This window comes from Falco cherrug, chromosome 15 (genome assembly GCF_023634085.1).
Source record: "Falco cherrug isolate bFalChe1 chromosome 15, bFalChe1.pri, whole genome shotgun sequence".
In the NCBI taxonomy this organism is placed as follows: domain Eukaryota; kingdom Metazoa; phylum Chordata; class Aves; order Falconiformes; family Falconidae; genus Falco; species Falco cherrug.
The window spans coordinates 24,297,941-24,312,521 of record NC_073711.1 but is presented as its reverse complement, the minus strand read 5'-3'; the positions used below and the strand labels follow the sequence as shown (position 1 = coordinate 24,312,521).

Below are 14,581 nucleotides of genomic sequence, written 5' to 3'. Positions count from 1 at the left end.
CTACACTGACCTGCTCCTGCTTCTTTTGTGACCTCTCAAGATGGCCAGGGGGCTGGAGGAGCTGTCACACATGAGCATGGATTTAAGTGTCTGCATTAGCTTCTCAAGGCAGAGAGCCTTGAAAAATGAAAGGCTGTGTCCTGGCATAGGAGGACCGCTCGGCAGGAGTCACTGAGAGTGGAAAAGGGTAGGCAGCCAGGAGGGCTTGTCTGCAGAAGGGATGGGGCCTGAGACGAGTGGCAGCTGGGAGGAAGGCAGGCAGGCACATCTGAAAATATAGCTAATTTGGAATTTTTGTCTATCTGAGGCGTCAGGGGGGTAACACCTACTTATCTGTAAATGCTTCTACTCCTGCTCATTTATTTTAAAGAAACTGAAGCATGTTCTCACTCTGTTCATGATGAATTTATATCAAATATTGTCTGGAACTTTCCCCTTTATTCAGTGTCATGATGAAGAATCACACAACCTTCTCATGTGCACTCAGCTGAGGTAAACTAAAAGTAAAATAAAAATATCACTTACTACCTTTGGAAATGGCATGCAGAAACATCTGAAACAAATGCAGAAAACCTACTGAGAAGCCAGACACAAAAATGCAAGCAGTAAAGAAAAATGCAACATGTTCTGTGTAACGAAAGAGATTTATGCCAGTAGAAGGGAATGAGACAGGCTAACATTGCCTCTGCCTCCTCTTGAGTTCTTGTCAAGAAGGAAGGAAAAGGTTTAAATTCCTGAATTCTGATACAAGGCCAGTCTCCAAAGAACTTCTGCTAGCATGTGCCTTCTCTGCCCTGCCCTGCCCTGCCCTGCCTGTGTAATGGTGTTTAAGCAAACCTTTTGTAGCTGAGGCAGCAAATGTTGATCAGTGGATTTTTTCTTCTTGCTGCACAGATTACATTTAGTGATCAGTGTAATGTAATGCAGATCATGCCTGTCCCAGGCTGTGTGAGAAGCTGAAACTCCCCAGAGATATGGTTTGGCCCTTTTTTTCTGCTTTCACTGATCAATCGAAATGAATGATCCAGGAAAGCAGGTCAATCATAAAAACTCTTCAGTTCTCAAGGATGACATCAGAACCGGTGCACTACATACAGCTTTCTGCTCATTTTTTTTCCCTGATAATAATAGCTTTAGTCATCTTTTTAAATGCTTTTAATTCCTAGTGAAGTAAATGGGAGTTTGGAATGGATGCAGACTACAGTATCAGACCCCCATTTATTTTAAAAATTGGGTGTTTTAGTAGCAAAAATTATTAGTTTTCATCAAGCACAGGTAAGCAGGTGGGGTTTTCTCCCCCCTTTAGTTTAGCTGTGTTCTCCAGCCTGCTCTTTGCTATTCTTTTGTTCTCTGTGGCAGTCTGTTTTCTCTAAGTGCCTTTACTGGTGCTTCTATTCACTGCTGTTGTTCCTTGTGCTGCTTTGGAGCAGGGACCCCATTTTTTATATACCTGTAAAGTAATACAAATTTACATGATGTTATGAAGCCAACCAACATAAATCTCAGAAACTAATGCCATGAATTACTGAAATACTTGGTAACTGAACTCACATAGTCTGGGTAAAATAGCTGGTTCTGAGCTAAAAATTGATCTTGCAAGCTCCTCACATGCCACAGTTCCTAGCATTTCACAGGGAAGATTTGTGCAGTATAATGAACTCAAGATGCTGAGAATCACCCTTAGCATTTCTCGGCCCACGGTTGTTTGTTTGTTGTTTCTTTTTCCAGAGATTGTGAACTGAAGCTGTGGAGGGGCTTGGGTGAGAGTGCTGGAGTTAGAAGAAATAAAAAGCCAGAAAACAAGCTTCAGAGCTGAGCTGCTGTGACTGAGGTTTGTTCTGAGTCTGAGACAGGGAAGCTCCTAACAGCTGGAGTAAGCGGCCATACTTAGGGAAAGTACTATCTGCACTGATTTTTGTATGTCCTGCCTTTTACTCTCTTATTACCTTAACCATAATAAAGATAAATCCCTTGATGGATTGCTTCTGATCAGCCACTGAAGCACCTGGGCTGACTCAGGATGTGAAGCAAGCCACATTCTCTCAAGGATTAATAGCTGATAGTTTGATTACTTCTTGACACTTCATGAGTAAATTGGTATTTGCTTTTCGAGAAATGGTTTTCATGAGAGTAGAGGTGTCAGTCCTGAGACCATGCGAGTTTTAAGTAGTTGGTATCTCTGAACAGTGAGATCTTCCCTGTCATGAATTTAATCACATTAGTGTCTACAGTCTTGAGCTATGGAGCAGGATCCCTTCATAATTAGCACTATAGAAATCCAAGGACAAAACTGGTGGTTCCTGTTCCAAATAATTTACTTAAATATAAGGCAAGAAATAAGAAGAGAGAATGAAGAAAAAATAGATGAGAGCACTGGACATCATGAGGAGCAGTGGCTGAGGTTCATCTAATACCTGAGCAAGTGGCAGCAATGATCAAACATTCCCCCTCCGATAAAAGATTATTAGTGTTGATAATCTATTTGTCACAAATTATAATTAATATCAATAAAGAAAGTTAAAAACTCAGATGACTTGCACAAAGCATCTACTTTCTTTTTCTATCAATTCCACTAGACAATAAATTAGGAAATAAGCTGAAGGTTTTAAGCATTATAAAAATTACTTCAGAGTCTCTTACAAATCTTCCAAGTAACGATTTTGAGGCTTTATCTGTATCATACAAATCCAAGTTTTGCAAATGCACTCTTGCTGGCATTGCAGAAGACATATTCCTGGAACAGATAATGAATAAGCAGCAGCTGTGAATGGGGAGATGTTTTAGTCATTTTCTGCATTAAGGACTTTTTCCTATGTTGTTGTGTTCTTTAATTAAAGAGAAAAACAAGATGAAGGAAATCAGTGATCAGCATCAGCATCGTCTTCGTCACCCCACAGCTTTTGTAAAGAAATCAGAACATATAGGATCTGATCCTGATACAATTTGAGTCAATTGCGAACTCTTGCTGCCTTAAAAAAAATCACAGACTGTAGGACTGAGCCCTAAGTAAGCTGTGTGCTCAAAGGGGGCAGGCTTCTTTGATGGATGATTTAACTAGATGAACTAATTGATTTGAGGGGGTAGGAGACAAGTTGGCTACAGCGGGCCAGTGAATCTTTTTGCTAAGACACTGAGGGAGTGAGAGCAGGTGGGGTGAGGATATGAGAGAAGAAGGAAAGTCCCCTCTAAGAGGAGTGATGAGACTCAGCCAACATTAGCAAGGGTTATCCTGTTTTTCATTTCCGGTTTTACGCACTAGACTAAAAGATCGAGAACAGAAAATGAAAATGCAGAAGTTCAGATTTTTACTTTCCTCTGCTTTGAACGACATAAGGAAAAGCAGACTTCACAAAGTGTTACAAAAGCTTTGGAAGTTCTTAGACAGGAAGTGAGCCTACCCACAAGCATTAGCTATTTTTCTCTCCCTGTTCAAAAAAAGGACAGAAAATACTACATCCGCATGTTTCAAAGCACTTCAAAAGTGGTCACAAAGTTTGATAGTTACACTGTGTTATATATGGATTTAGGAATACTTTTAATGATGTAACATAGATATAGAGATGCTTTTAATGTTAAACATTAAAATAAACAATAGCTGAGGAACAATCCTTATTACCTTTCTTCCTTACCTGCAGGATGGAATCCTCCAGTCCACTCCTGCATTGCTAAAATTCAGATCACTGATGTCTAATTCTGCTATTTATACAATTTGATACGTGGGGTCCAAACAACGATCAGTTTTTCTAAGCACACAGATTAGATTCTTCAGAGAGCTAAGGAACTTAAGGACAAAACTGCCACTGAAAAAACTCCCTCGGCTGACCCTGAAAATTTCAACCTTGTCTCTAATTGATCTTTTCTAAACCAAAAATTAATACACAGATACATTTCAAAACAAGTTGCAGTATTATGAAGAATTAAATTTATGCTAAAACACTGCCCTACTCCATTGAGCACAGGACTGAATTTTGTTGCATGAAAAAAAAAAGCCACTTCCATTTAACAGCCTAACGTCAGTCCACACAGCCTTGTTTCTTACCACAAATCTGGTACGGAACAATTCCAACTGCAAGAATGATTTATCTTTCCCCACCCCGCCCCGATCCCACGTAACCACTCTGGCTAGAACAATCAATTCTACAAGACTGGATGTAATGATGGAAATTTTTCTTTCTTTTCTCAGTATATTCTAGATACAACACATTCATGAATATTCTTTTCTTTTTTTAATTTCTTTACTATTTTCTTTAAAAATAAAATTATAGTAGATACAGAAAAATGACTCAAAAGTATACTGATGTTTAATTCAGACATTTCTTCACTGTTTTTTACAGAAAACTCGACACGTGTTATAAAGAGTGCCATCTGACACATTAGTTTATATAAAAAAAATTACATAGGTAGTAACGTTGTGTATTTTGTCAACTTTCGCATTTTTGTCATCACAGTACCCAAAACATCCATCAATGGGTTAAAGCAGTCAACCTGCATCATCTCTTTCTTGCAGGTGATAAAACTCATTCAGTATTTCATAAAGTTGTCCAGCTGGCAGGGGAAACCTGGAGACACGAGAGCAGGTGGAAGTCGGTAAGGACTGACACTGGGGTACCTCTGCACCACGCAGTGCTGGGCCCTGCACCCAAGGGTGTGGAGGTGCTGGAGCGCATCCAGAGGGCTGGAAGGTATGTCCCATGGGAAACAGCTGAGCACGCTGGGTTTGTCTCGTTTGGAGAGGAGGTGGCTGAGGGATGACCTTGTTGCTCTCAGCAGCTTCCTGAGGAGGACACATGGAGTGGGAGGTGCTGAGCTCTTCTCCCTGGGATCCAGGGTCTGGACACCTGGGAATGGTTCAAAGCTGCACAGGGGGAGGCTTAGTCTGGACATGAGGAAGCATTTCCTTAGAGAGAGGGTGGTCAGACATTGGAACAGAGAGCTGGTCAATGCCGCAAGCCTGGCAGTGTTTAGGAGGCATTTGGACAATGCCCTTAATACTACACTTTGACTTTTGGTCAGCCTGAGGGGGTCAGGCAGCTGGACAGGATGGTCATTTTAGGTCCCTTCCAACTGAAACATTCAATTATAAAAAATATGCGTGCAACATGCTTTATGAAACAAATGGCATTAAAAGAAACACTAACGACCAACGGAGGAGAGCTCCAAACAAAACGTGTGAGCGGGTCGCGCCGTGGCCCCGCGCCCCGGGGCGCCCCAAGCCGTGGGACGGGCTGTACACCCCCGGGAGCTGGAATGGGAACGGGCTCGTTCTGCGCTCCGCGGGGCTTCTGGGCCTTCGGAACGGGCTCGGGCCGCGCTTGCATGGCTCTTCCCCGGGCTGTGCCGGCCCCTCACCTGCGCGGTCCGGGCGCCGGTGCGGGCTGTGGGGGGAGCTGGGGGCTGCGGCGGGCCGGCGACAGCCGCACGGCAGCCCCGAGCTCCGGGCGCGCCCAGTCTTTAGCGGTCAAGTTTAGACAGAGCTCAAAGCACTTGCAAAGCGGGTTTGTTACCCCGGCGGCGCCCCGGAAGGCGGCGCCCCAGGCTCCGGCCGCTCATCCCGTCCCGTTCCAGCCAGGGGCCCAACCGCGCCCGGACTCGGTCCCGCTCCACCCCCCTATCCGCTCCTGCACCGGCACCGCCTCCCCCCCCGCCGCCTGGCCGGCCCCACGGCGGGCACGAGCAGGCGCGGCCGCGCCGCCGCCGGGCGCAGGCCGCGCGTGCGCTGCCTCCGGGAGCGCGCGGGGCGCCGCGAGGAGCCGGGCGCCTGCAGCAGCGGGGGCCGGGCGCAGTTGCTAGGCGACGGCGCCCGGGCAGCGGTGTTGGCCCGGCTGAGGCGCAGGCAGGGATGAGGCGGCGGCAGCGGCCCCCGGGCTCCCGCCGGCGCTGAGCCCCACTCCCGCGCTCTCCCCTACCCCGTCCCGCCCTGGCTGCGCTCCTCCGCGCCCGCCCCCTCCCCTCGGCCAGGCCTGCCCTTCCCCCTCCATGCGGCGGGAGCGGCCGGCGTGGGGCCCGTGCCGCGGCCGCGCCGAGCCCCGCCGCCCCGCGCCTCTCCGCCGCCAGGCCCCGCAGGCAGCCGCGCGCGGTTTCTGCAGCGACGACAGCGGGTGAGGCTCCGGCAGGAGGAAAGGGCCCAGGGGCTGGGGTGGGTGGAGGGGCCGGGGGGCGCCAGCGCAGCGCCCGGGCGGTGACGGAGCCCCCTCCTCCCCGGCGGGGGGAGTCGGGGGAGGGGGGCTGCGCGCGGGGGGAGGCCGGCAGGGCGCCCCCTGCCGGCCTGCCGGGCGGCCTCCAGGCCTGGCAGCGGTGGAGGCGCGGCCTCCCGCCGCTCCGCGGGCCCGGCCTCTGCCGTGATCCGCCGCCGCCGCCGCCTCTCCCGTCCCCGCCGCGGCACCCGTCGCCTCTCCTGTCCCCGCCGCGGCACCCGCCGCCCTGTGTGCATGGGGGGAGGGGCGGCCGCCGGGCCCGGCGCCTCCTCCCGCCAGCGCGGCCGCTGCCCCTGGCGCGCCGCGGCCCGGCCCGCCGCAGGTGCTGCCCGGCGGTGGCGAGGGGCCTGCGCGGGGGGTTGCGGCGCGGCCCTGGCGGCTTTGGGCAGCAGCGCTTGGGGCCCCGGGGTCGCTGTAGCGGGCGGCGGAATGGGCTTGGGCGGGGGGCGCGGCAGCGGGGAGCTGGCCTGGTTGCCTTTAGTAACTGGAGTGCCGGGAGGGGCTGCGAAGGCTCCGCTGCCGGGCTGCCTGAGAGCGCCGCCGGCGCCTGAGCCCGAGGGTGGCAGGAAACTTGCGCTGGGGACAGCAGGGTGCTGAGAGAAAGAGATCACTTTGTAGGGGGTGCCTGGCGATCGCCGCTCGCATCCTTCCATTGTGCTTTGTAGTGCAAATGGGAATCAGCAGCTGGATGCTTACCCCAGTATGCGTGAGGTTTAAGATTCTTTTTCTAATCAGTTCATTTTAATGCGTTATTTTTCGTAGCAGCCTGCTTTTCTAATTGTCATTTAGTAATTTACAAATTACATTTGGCAAGGGCTGTGTATTTCCTTTGCAAGTTAGCAAGCAGAAAAATTGAATCAGAAGCTATGTTGTGTCTTATGGAGTTGATAAATGTGGATCAACATTCATTTGTGTTTATTAAGATATATGTGATGATGCTTACTTTTTTAAAAATCCTGCCATGTGTTTCAGTGATTATCATGTATTGTCATAAATGGGAAGGCAGAACAGAAAGAAAATTACAATACTGATCGTTTGTGAGCTTCTGTTATGCATGCCAGTAGTTCTGAGTGCCTGGGATCGTGCAGCATTCCCGATCCATCTGATTTCTTATGCTTGGTATGTTTGTTTATTGGAATGGACATGTCTGTCAAGCAGTCATCTTTGTATAGAGGGTATCCTTTGTTGATGATATGTATCTTTTGCTTGCCAGGCGTTATAAATGAGCTATGTGGTATGTAGAACTGGAAGGTGTATTTCACAAGTGTAGCTGATGTCACTTGTAAAATTATCTTTGCTTCTTGCTGGAAAAATTGGGTTAGTGGGAATGTCAAGGTCATCCTCAAATTTAGAGCAATTTATCTGCTGTTGGAATATGTCTTCTCTTCTTCACTGTCATGTTTTCCGTATATATCGATCCTGACATTTTCTGGACCTATGACCTCTTTGTCTCCTAAAATGATCTAATGCTTGGCACCTTGTAATAGAAGCAATCTATAAAGCTTGATGAGTCAATTTCTTTGAATGACCTCTTTAAGATGTGTTAAACAAAACAACAAAAAAAGAAAATGTAACTGCACCTAAACTCACTGGTCGGAAAGAATGGAAACAAAAGGTGTTAAAGAGGGTGAATGGATACCAATGACACTTTATATGCAGATGAACTAGTCAGAAAGTTAATTCTTACTCTCAGCTGCTGTGAATGAGGTGAGTTCTGGCTTTCTGTTCTTTGATCTTTCTGGATGCCTTTTCCAATGTGAATTATTCTATTGTAGACATTTACTGGGTGTGACTTGCCTAGCTACTTTACAATTTGCAATGGAAATGTAATTTTGTTAAATACTTATAATTCTACTATAGATCTGTGAATAATAGAAATAAAACAAATTACTTCTGTCACTTGCCCTGTGCTACTATTTATATCAAGAGTAGGAAGCACTGGAGCTTTTGGGAATAAGGAAGGCAGCATGTAAGTTCAGTTTTGGAAGCAGGGCATGGAAAGTTGAAGAAATGTAATTTATAAGCTCAGAACTAAGTTTCCAAGTGTTGTCACACTGTAAATTAATTTGATGTATTGATTGGCCCATCTCATAATGTAAAAATAATATAAATGGATGTAATGCTGCCTAGACCTTACACACATCCACGAGAACACTGTCTTCTTTTGATCATGGAATCTGCCAGACATAAAGGTCCTTGAAGAATGTGTATATGGCTGGACAAATACATATTTTTATATCTATAAACTTACATTTTTTGTAAGTTTGCTGTAAAAAGGCTGGGTTTTTTTCTTGGCATTGTAAATTAAAAGCCTGTAATAATTCTGGTATTTAAAAAATTCTTTACATCTGTTAATGTGTGGGTTTTTTATTTCCTGTGAATTGTCCCTTTTTGTTGACAAGCTATATTTGATATGATATATTCATGGTAACACAGATAATTCATCTGGAAGTAAGAATACCATGACCACCGTTACAGATCTAGGCTTTCTGATGCCATGATATGTAGTATTGCATTTGAAATATTTCAGATTTAGGAAATGTTTTGGGAAGTGCAGAGCTAAGCAGTACAGCATTTCCTAAGGTGTACTTTTATTGTTCTGAGGTGAACGATTTGTTAATGAGACTGGCCATAATGAGAAAAACTCTTCATTAGCTGGCAGTTTTGCTTCAAATATATACATTCTTTCTACATATATACAAAAAGTACTTAAGCTAAGTGTCTTTGAGTTTAAAGGTAGCTATTGTATTTAATTTTCTTACATGAATTGTTTTTGACTTTGCTTGCTAGCAAAGCGGGTTAAATCACTCTGTCAAAATAAAACCTAGGCTTTACATGGCCTGTTATGGACCTCTTCCAGAATTTCCTTAGAATCTCATGGTACAGTATAACTAAAGCCTTTTACAAATCCTAGCGTAGGCCAAAGCACTTGTTGGTTACGTAGCTGAAATAGTAGAGTTCCTTTTCCACATTCAGTCCATCTGGAAAGAGTCCCCTCATCAAATAATCTATTCTGATTATCTGATTTAACTTCTATTTCAGTTGTCTGGAGAGGAATGCTGCAACAGGGACAGAGTATCAACTGTAGGATAAAGCCAAAAGTTTAGACTAATTATTTTTAGTAGGAAAGAAATTTAACATACATGCTCCTTTAATGAGCCCACAGACACCTCAGCTGAATCGCATAAAGTCAAAACTAAGTCTGAGGATTTAGAACTAAAACCCATGTGCAGTTGTCCCCTCTGACCCACCCTGCCGCCGCCTTTTTTTTTTTTTTTAAGATCAGACACTACTTTCAGACTCTGCCAAGTGTTTTCCCTTTTCCGATTTCTAGGTTGTCCTGATTTAAAAAATTAATAAACCCCCACCCCTAAAACAAAATAACCCAACACACCAAAAAAAATCTCCCTCTCTCAGACCTAGTCCTATATATAGATCTCCCTTTAGAAAGGGAGAGGTGAAGTTGCTGGAGCGTAGGGATTTGCTATTTTCATTTTTGAAAGCAAAGCAGTAGGTCTTTTTTCTCATCTTCTTGAAGATGACTTTCCAGCTTCTTCATCTTGGAGATGAGCAGTGTTGTCATGGTAAGAATGAGGGAATCTTAGAATAAAAGAAAAATTAGTTTGGATCAGACTTCAGGAGGTCATCTAGTCCAACACCTTGCTTAAATCAGACCTAATTAGCGATGGATTGGCTTTGTTTTTGCAAAAGCAAGGTAACAGGTGTGAAATACCAAGGTCACAAGATGCCTTTAAAGCTTTTTTTGCAGCTTTCCATAAAGGTACTGTTTCATGCCTACTGAGTGAGGTGTCTCTCTCTGCTTCTGGCATTTTTTTAGTAACTTCTAATGTGGTGGTTCTGGTTAATCAGAAGGCATATGTGCTAAGAGCTGAGTACATCCTGCCTCTTGTTGGATGGCATAGCATGTAAGGGTCCACCCGGTGCACTGAGACATTTAGAAACAGAATACCCTTTGTTTTTCAGGTTTCTGAAAATTGCTTCTGCATGAGATTTTTGGTTAAAGGAACGTTTGGTTTAGTCTGTCAAAGTAGTGTTCTAAATACTCAATTACAAAATTAGAATTAGTGTAAGTTAAGATGATAAGATGCATCACATCCTTGATGTGTCTTTGACTTAGCTGCAATCACATTTTTTTTCCTTCCCAGAGCATTAATGAGTCATGTAGATCTGCAGAGTAGGTAGTACCAAACAGCCTTCTATCAGAACGTGGATTAGGAGAATGAGTGTATTGCTTTGGGTTTAGATCTGAACACATAATCTCACTTTATAAGGAAGTGCTAATAAGTCATCTTTTAAGGGATTACACTCCTGCTCCAGTTTTATGTAATGCTGTTAGCTGAAGTGTAAATGTTGCCTTGCAGGGACAGCAGACTTTTTTGAGTAGCATTAATGCTACCTGTAGCTGCTTAAGTTATTAGAAAGAGAAAGCTGGTGGAAAGAGATACTATATTATTGTTAGAACAGCTTTTTTCCAATGTGTGTTTACTGTCTACTTTTTTTTTTTTTCTGTCTTAGGAAGTATAGTCGAGTACCTAAGGCAATAGAAATATTCCATTTCCTTCCCTTCAGAAGTCTGGCCTGTACTTTATACTTGTCTGTGCTTGGTACTACCTGCTCTTTCTAGGTCAAGAAATCTGTTAACTCCATACGCAAATCAGGTATCTTAGGAAACTGCTAAAATGCCGGTTCCTCTATTTATAATTCGAATTCTGTCCATCCTGTCCCTTTGAATTCGTACTTACGAGTGTGATAAAATAAATGAAGTTTGAGCTCAGATGTTTAAATTCTATACTACCTTTGTGTTTCTCTTCAGTTCACACTTGATTTGTTGACTCTCACAAGCAAATATAAGTCCTCTATTTATGTGACATGCCTGCAACATGCTAGACAGCTTGCTTTTATGTATAGTCTAATACTGGTATCAGTGATCATTTGAAGTAATTACTGAAATAAATTTGAAGTACGTCAAACACTGAGGTGGTACTGTGTTTTCTTAGTACAATTTATCAGTTTAACAAAGCTCCACAGTATGCTAAGAAGGAGGCAAAAATGGATACCTTCTTACCAGGTTTTCTATTCTATTGTATTGTTTCTGTTGTATATTTGAGTTAAATCCTGTAGACATCACCAAAGCAAATGACTTCCTTGCAAATTCAGACTTGGTAAAGGCTGTAGATTTGGGCCTAGGGGTTCACTGCATAGTTGCTCAGCAAAATGTGTTGTTAAATGTTTAATGTTGCAAATCTACCGTGACCTTAGTGTTCAGTAGGTTTTATTTTGGATTTTCAGAAGTGGCTGTGGTTTCTCAAACTTCTAGCTAATGGAAATGTTTTCTCTTGTTTTCATGTGTTTCTTTTCCTGGCATTGTCTGAAATAGTCTCCAGGTTAATTTCTGAATCCTTTGTGAAAGGTTAGCCGTGGAAAAGTGCCACAGGTGTTTAGTCATACTCTTTAAACTTCTCAGACAATCCTGCAGGGCAGATCACTAGTGTTTGTACGGTGCTACAGTTTGAACAGAGTTAGAAAAATTAAGTTGTGGGCACCTTCTCTGAGGTCTTGTTTCTGACACAGCAAAGTGCTACACTTTTCTGTTTAGTGTCTTGCTTGTTAGGGAGAGGTTGAGCATAATAGCACAGTAACTTGGTACCATTTCTGCTGAGCAAGGAAGTTTTCATCAGGGTCAGCCAAAAAAAGATCTGTAACTTTGTAGCCTGCTGAACTCATGGCAGATATGGGGAGTTTATTGTCTTGGGATTTTTAAAGTCTTGATCACTAGAATTGTTGGAGTATTTAGGATAATTTTGCTCATATAAAAAGACCATAAGAAGGCAGAGTTGTGCTCATGAAGCTTCACAGTCTGGGAAGTAAGTGGTGGCATTTGGATGTATTTCAGCTGAATGTCTTGTCATTGCTGAATGACGTTGTTGTTGCTCTGTGATACCTTGTTCAGTAGTCCAGCCAAACACCAGTTGGTTGCATTCAGCAACATTGAAATGGAAAGTGAGAAACTGAGGTCCTTAGGGAGGTAGTTGCATGTGTAAGATGCTTGTATAGGATGTTTTTGTCTACTATGATGGTTCTTTCTTGACTTCCTGTTGCAGGGTGTTGTTCTCCTTTGCACAGGTGCAATTTTATTTTTTTTTTAGATGCCCTATAAACTTGATCTGTGTTTAAAACCAAACATTTCTCCCCTAACTACCCCCTCAAAAAAAAACCCAACCCACCAAATCACTTTTCCAGCTGGCATGCATGACCCCAGTCAACCTCTTCATACTGTAGGGAGAGTCATGGACAAGTACGTCCCTAGCTTAGACATTTTGGTTAAGAGCCTGTTGCAGGATTGCATGAATCTAGGTTTTCATACCCATGGATACTCTCATCAGATTTGAAAATTAACTGATCTGCTTGCACAGTGGCTTACCTTACATCATTGGCGGTGACCCTGAATTTCCGTGGTTCTCGTATAGCATTAATTATTTGTTTTAAACTGAGCCAACTGTAGTAAAAGCAGGGACAGTGGGCTAGAAGTTGGTAAGGAAGAACAGCTGTGTAATGTAAGTTTTTGCAGCATTTGGGAAGGAAGATCTCTATTCCACTTCTCAAAATTGGTCTGTGAAATGTATCAAGTGATACATTGACAGATTCAGAACTTTTGTGTGTGTGTGTATATATATATATATGCATATCTGTCTATGTTTGTGTGTGTGTGTGTATGGTGGGGTTTTTTCCATCACTGTTCCGTGTAGAGAGGACGTGTAGGCACAAAAAGATACAGAAGGTCAGAAAGGTAAAGCTTAGTCGTATTTCTAAAGTCATTGCTAGTTCTATATAATCTGCATGTGGATTCCTCAAATTCAGTCCTCTCTGCACAGCTGAACCCCTTCTGCTGTTAGAACTCAACATTTGTTTAGAAAGAATATCCCCTTCAGGGCTGGGTGGTGATGATGATTGCATCTTCCTCTGCTCTTTGCCTTTGTAACAGAAGTGTGCTAAGTTACATTCCTTATTGTTCTACTCCGAAGGCCGTTAAGGGAAGGAGAGACACATGCAGAAACACAAATAGCAGATTTGCTTTTCTTTTAAAATACAACATCTGAATTGACTCGGAAAGGAGGCAGCTTTTAAATAAAAATCATTATTAACCATAGCCACCAGGCTACTTTTCAATTACACTTTCAATATTCATTTTAAGGACAAGGTGTTCCCTGCTGGTGTTACCTGCTAGTACTTTACTTTAGACTTAATGTATATCAGTGTTTTATTTCAGAGAAGTCATGAGCAGAAAAAAATTAAATGTTTTTCTTGATGTTGTTCTAAGTTTGGCTTGATATACAATTAGGCCTTTGATTTGTGTAAATGTAAAGTTTCTCTGTTCATCAAAATGACAGCGTTGAAACTTCTCATTAATGTGTTGAGACTGACGTTGCATGGTAAGTAGAAAAAATCCATTAAGCTGAATCAAAATGCTGTCATTTATATGGCTCTAATTATCAAGGGACTAAAAACTCTGATCTGCCATTCTAATGCTTCTGTTAAAAATGCTATTTGACTTAGTGCATACTCTGGGAATACTGGTTATACATGTCTCTAAATGGATAAATTAGCTGCAGATCTGTGCTCAGGCCTTTGTTGTAGACCATCTCTTCTAGTATGGAGAAACAAGTTGGTTTAATTTATTAGAATAAAAAGTACAAAAAATATTTGAACATATGTTCATTTTAAATGTCTTAAATAAGAGTATTCCTTTTAAATAAGGAAGACTCCTCACTCCTCGGTGAGCGAAGTACTGTAAGTGATGTTAATGCCAGGTATCTGCACCAAAAGCCAGCTGCTTTTGTCTTGGTTGAAGCCTGACATACTTGTTTTCCTTCACTGAGCGACTAGTATGTATCTTGGATTTTTTATGGAAGCTACGTCACACTATATATGCTATACATCTGTTAATGATGTTTATATGAGTGTTGTTTGCTAAATATAAAAGCTCTTAGAACAGTCTTAATAAAACTCTGTAAGATACAATTTTAAAAGGAATAAAAGGACAGAATTCTTTGTTCCAGATCCTGCTAGGTAAATTCAGAGTGCTTGTTCACATGATCTTGTTTACATTGCTGAGAGATGCATTTGAAACTGACTACTAATTATGAATATTGTATTTTTGCAAAAGTATCACATTTTGGGGTCACTTTAATTTCAAAATGGTCGACTTAAATAGCAAAAATTTCTACAAAGCCTATTTTATCCTGTTTTCCTACAGTCTTGCAACACTTGACACAGTAATTGAAAATTAAATATGCTAAGCTACCATATATGTTACATGTTGAAAATAATTCATTCTAAGTTTCAAACAATTAATTGGTGAAAGTGAT

The 14,581-nt window shown here is 43.0% G+C and overlaps 1 protein-coding gene across 3 annotated transcripts in view; it reads left to right on the top strand.

Moving 5' to 3' along the window:
• Positions 1-5,231: 5,231 nt before the first annotated feature.
• The window catches only part of ZC3H12B (zinc finger CCCH-type containing 12B), a 34,441-nt gene continuing 25,091 nt past the window's right edge, over positions 5,232-14,581 (top strand). The window contains exon 1 of one of the 3 annotated variants that reach the window (XM_055727724.1): positions 5,232-6,098. The gene's annotated coding sequence lies outside the window, so the exon portion shown is untranslated. The remainder of the gene's footprint in view (positions 6,099-14,581) is intronic. The other 2 variants (XM_055727727.1, XM_055727728.1) reach the window with 2 other exon arrangements.